This window comes from Myotis brandtii, unplaced genomic scaffold (genome assembly GCF_000412655.1).
Source record: "Myotis brandtii unplaced genomic scaffold, ASM41265v1 scaffold179, whole genome shotgun sequence".
NCBI classification, from domain to species: Eukaryota; Metazoa; Chordata; class Mammalia; order Chiroptera; family Vespertilionidae; genus Myotis; species Myotis brandtii.
Genome location: NW_005356635.1, coordinates 7,560,850 through 7,566,695, shown reverse-complemented (window position 1 = coordinate 7,566,695; position 5,846 = coordinate 7,560,850).

The following is a 5,846-nucleotide window of genomic DNA, read 5'->3' as shown; positions in this document are numbered from 1 at the left end:
CAGCAGGCAGAGTGGTTAGGGGCGATCAGGCAGGCAGGCAGGTTAGCAGTTAGGAGCAAGCAGTCCCGGATTGCAAGGGGGATGTCCGACTGCCGGTTTAGGCCCGATCCCTGTAAACCAGCAGTAGGACATCCTTTGAGGGGTCCCAGATTGGAGAGGTTGCAGGCTGGGCTGAGGAACACCCCCTCTCCTGTGCACAAATTTCATGCACTTGGCCACTAGTAATAATATAAAATACTAATTTTGCCAATAGTTACACTCTCTATTTTACCAAATCCTCCCCATAAGTGTTATAAGCAGTAAAATGGACAGACTCAAAGGTTACATCCTTGCCTTGCCCAAGCTTTAGAGGAAGTGCTAATGAACACGAAATTAGCAAAACATTGTCAGAAGTTGGAAGGAAGAGAAGCGGGGGATGGGGGGGGCTATGGACAATTCGCAAACTAATCAGCTTCTGAGTAATTGGAATTAGGCCATCATTATTTTAAACTTAGTTACATTCCTGTATGCACTTCTCCCATGAGCATCTTTGCTAAGCATTGCATTATATCTATTTCTAGTCTTGCCATGCAAATATGTTCAGACACTAAGCCTGAAAGGTATTATGATTTAAACAAAAGCCAATATAAAAATTCAAAAGCATATTTTTACAGCATCTACTCTGCCAGGATATATTCAAGGTTCTAAGGATACTGAGATGAGCAAGATAAATTGTCTTTTTCGTGGCACTTATATACTGATGGAGAAGACCAAAAATAAATAAGTAAGTATGTGGTCCCTTGCAGATTGTTGGGCAATATAACTGGAAATGGTGGTTATGGAGCCACACTGAGTGGGATGAGAAGAAAATGGGAGATACACAAATACAGACAATGAATATACATCACTCATTCCAAAGCGCAGTTTAGAAGAATAAAAAGAGGTTTCTTGTTCTAATCCTGTACTCAATGAAATATTTTCTTTGAAAATTCTTCCAGAAAAGCTGCCTTTCTAATTAAAACTATTTTTCCCCCAAATCATTCATTCTTACCTACTAAAGAAATCTTCTTATAGTGTAATTTAATATGCAATTATCCTATTCTGGACTCTATCACAAAAAGAATCAATTCCTTAGTGTGCATGGCTTCCAAGACTGTTTCTGGCCCAAAATTCTACTCATCTTACTATATAACACACACCTCTGGCTCATCAGACAAGCCTTCTGATTTTGCATGTTCATCCCCCCCCCACCCCGTTTATTTCAACTCAACACATTTTTTGTATACTCAGCTTCAGTAGGAACCTCAGCTTTCTCCAGCACAGTGACACAGCAGAAAGAGTCAAATTCCCCAAAATTGCTTAGCCTCACTGATACTCAATTTCCTCATCTATAAAGAGGAGTGAAATAATTCCTACATCACTGTGATATCATGAAAAGAATACTGTGCCCAGACTTATCTCTTCTTTTTAATTTCTCTTGCATTTATTGACTTAATGGTATTTTTATCTTTATCTTTTCTGATAACCCTATATAATAAAAGACTAATATGCAAATTAACCGAACGGCAGAATGACCAGTCAATATGGCGCACACTGACCACCAGGGGTCAGACACTCAATGCAGGAGCTGCCCCCTGGTGGTCAGTGCGCTCCCACAGGGGGAGCACTGCTCAGCCAGAAGCTGGGCTCATGGCTGGTGAGCACAGCAGCGGTGGCAGGAGCCTCTCCCACCTCCGTGGCAGCGCTAAGGATGTCCGATTGCCAGCTTAGGCCCAATCCCTGAGCGGGCCTAAGCCATCAGTCTGACATCCCCCGAGGGCTCCTGGACTGTGAGAGGGCACAGGCCGGGCTGAGGAAATCCCCCTCCAGTGCATGAATTTCATGCACCGGGCCTCTAGTAATGATGATATTTGTTAATTTTGGCACCTGTGCAAACTTGCAAAGCTTTAAGAAGATAGCCATGTTTCTTATCTACTTTGTATTCCCTGCTGCAATGCTGGATACACTTTAAGTATTCAAGGAGTGTATACTTGTGAATTGATTAATCACATAGATGACTACAAATGAAAAAGGAATAACTGAAGAACTAATTAATGTTTGGATATAATAAAAAACTGTTCTATCATAAACATAACTGGTTAGCTGCAAAGTTTAGCTATGATGAAACATTTAAAAATAAGATATATAAAATAATTTAAATAAATAGAATATTTTACTAGAAATTTTAATATGCCCTACAATTTAATACTCAGACATTCAGGAAGAATGAAGTGTTCATAAAGGAAACATAAGAAAAAATAAGTTCACTATAGATTAATTTAATAAACATTAGCTATTATGACATGAAACTATACTAATCCAACATTGAATTTCACATTTAACCATAGGTATTTGGATTATAGTTGCTTGAAAATAATATGATTTTCCTACAATGAGTGCTCATAATACTATAATCACATCTTTGTATTTAGCCCTAGCTGGTTTGCTCAGTGGATAGAGTCAGCCTGCTGACTGAAGGGTTCCAGATTCGATTCCGGTCAAAGACACATTCCAATACTGCAGGCTCGATCCCCAGCAGGAGGGGTGGAGGAAGCAGCTGATCAATGATTATCTCTCATCATTGATGATTCTATCTTTCTCACTCTCTCCCTTCTACTCTGAAATCAATAAAGATATATTAGAAAACAAAACAAATAATATCTCTTTAAAAATATTTGTATTTATACATTTAGGAAAAAAACTAAACAAAGAGAAAAATTACATTTTAAATAATATGGAATTTTTCAGTTTCTAAAAGGTAAGGAGTGTTTCATATTAAATATAATATAAATATATCCACTTTCCGAAATAAAAGTTATTGTGCTGAAACAATACAAATGCATTTTTCATTTTATATTTAGTAATTAAACACCAACACTGTCTGATAATATTTGGGGGACATTTTATTCATATAATGATTCATGATCAGGCATTCCTGCACAGCATCAAAAACTAGTATATGTAATCAGGGGATCTGTTTTCTCTCCAGCTCAAAGAGGATATTGCTTGACAAATATCTATGTAATTATGAGACTAAATTTTACATCATTTATGCTCTAATCAATCCACTTCTCTGTATATCAAAGAAGTGTATGTATGTTCAATACATTTGAATTCATGTGAATTGCCTTACTTTTAGTAACTTCCTCATCCATTTCCTGCCAAACTCTTTTTTTAAGCCAGAATTGCTTTAATTGATTTCTATGAGTCTAAAATTATTTTCTATGTTGCTGCTTATGAAATGTTGCAACGATATAGATATTAATAAATAAAATGAAAACCCCCTCCACCCCTCTTCATCCATTCTCCAGGGCCAGCACTGTTAGCAGTTTGATGAGCATCTATCTGGATTTTTTAATCTACATTTAAATCTACAACTATATTTTAAAACAAAAATGAGATTTTGTCATCCATATTGTTACACATATTATCAACCACTTGCCTTTCTTTCCCAACCCTCTCTCCAACTCATGAACTTTCCTAGAACTATTTTTCAAACGAAATGTCATCATATAATACAGTGAAATGCTGTACAATATGTAGATACTGCTTTGAGTCAATAGGAAAATCAAGATAGGTCAAAAGTCCCCTCTGCCAGAGGCCTTCTCTGATCAACTCTACTTGGATTTTTTTGGTCAGTCCTCTCCTCTGAATCATCAGTATTTTTGCATATTATTTCCATATGCTATCTGCCCCCTGCTTGTAAACATATTCTTTTGTTTTATACCGAAGCTCTTTTGGTTGCAAAGAGCAAAGTCCCCATTTTGTAAGAATACATGTGAGCAAGAATTACCAGTCCCTCCTGCCAAACTCTTAAAGCACTCATAATGCTTTGTTTAAAATAATTATCTATAGAACATTGAATATAGTGAGCTGTCATCAGTTTTTAGCTTGCAAGTAATAAAACTGGAGCTCAAATCCTGACTTTTCCATTTGCCAGTTATAGCACTTTAAAGTTGCTTAACATCTCCAAACCTTATTTTTATCATTGTAAAGTTAATAATAAAACATCACAGAGCTATTTAAATAACTAAATATTCAATATCTACTATTAACTTAAAATAACTGCTTCCTGGTCTTAAAACTGTGAACTTTAAACATGTTAATAGTTTATTTTTATATCTTCCCCAGTACTTGGCTGACTGCCTGATATCTAATACAGATTTTAAAAAACGTTTGTTGAATAAATGTAAATGAAATTGGAAGGTGAATGCAAAATATTAAGTCATACCCATACACTTGAAGGATTCTATCCAGAAAAAGCAAAACATTTCAGGATACTATATTATCCTAAGTATGTGTTCTCTTTGGAGGAAGAGAAAAAATTAGTAAGATAAGGGTTTCTATAGTAACTTGACTTTGGAAATTTGGACAAGATTATACTGAATTTCAAGTTTATTATATAAATTTCAAATTTACTTACATATACATGTACACATCTATGTTATTCTAATGAATCAAATAATTAAATGTATTGCTTTACAGAATCAACTCAAGATTAAAAAAAATTATCTTTGAACTATATGAGAATGAAGGACAGAGAGCAAAAATAGGAGAAAAGCAAAAGTATCTGAATAATTTAGATTAGAAAAAGTTTTCACATGAATGAGTTGTTTTCAAGTTTTACTAAAGATAAAACATGAAATGTAAAGCTTAAAATTTTAATTATTTCCTACACTAAAAAAATAGAAATTTAACACCTCTTGTTCAAATAACTTACCATTTATTCCTTCAACAGATATTTTCTTGCTAAGGCATTTCTGTAGAGCACTCCTGTCTATACAGTAGCAGATAGCCACATGTGGCTATTTAAGTTTACATTAGTTAAAATTACTATGCATCAGTAAAAAAAAAAAAAAAAAAAAAAAAAAAAAAAGGTAATACTCCTGGAGAGTTTTATCCTAAGGGACATAATCCAGTCAGAGAAAGACAAGTATCACATGATCTCACTCATAGGTGGGATCTAGTAATAATGAACAAAATAGATCCAGAGACATAGAACCATCACACAGACTGTCGAATCTCAGAGGGAAGGGTTGGGGAGAGATCATCCAAAGAACTTGTATGCATATATGTAAAACACATGGACACAGACAATGGGGTGGTGAGGGTCTGAGGTGAGGATGAGGGGTGGAGGTTGGGGTCAGGCTGGAACAGGTCAATGGGGGACAAAAGGGAGAAGTATGTAATACTTTCAACAATAAAGATTTTTAAAATTAAATGTAATTTAATTTTAGTCACACTAGCCACATGTGGCCTGTGTTTTCTGCACTGTCCAATATGACCACCACCATACCTGACAGTGCAAAGAACATTTCTACCCCTGCAGAAAGTTTCATAGGATAAGAACTTCAGAAAGAATACATGCACCCCTGTGTTCATAGAAGCACAATTTACAATAGCTAAGTTTGGAAACAGCCTAAGTGCCCACCAGCAGATGAGTGAATTAGAAAACTGTGGTACATCTACATAAGGGAATACTATGCTGCTATAAAAAAGAAATAATTCTTAACCATTTGTAACAGCATGGGTGGACCTGGAGAGCAGTATGCTAAGCGAAATAAGCCAGTCAGAGAAAGATAAATATCACATGATCTCACTCATTTGTGGAATATAATGAACAACATAAACTGATGAACAAAAATATAGAGAGAAAAATATCAATTCTAGAGAAACCTCAATCAGCTGCCTCCTTCATGCCCCTCCCTGGGAATTGAGCCCAAAACCTGGGCATGTGCCCTGACCAAGAATTGAAATGGTGACCTCTGGGGGACAGGGGGTTAAGAGATCAATGCATGCATATAAGCATAAACCATGGACACAGACAG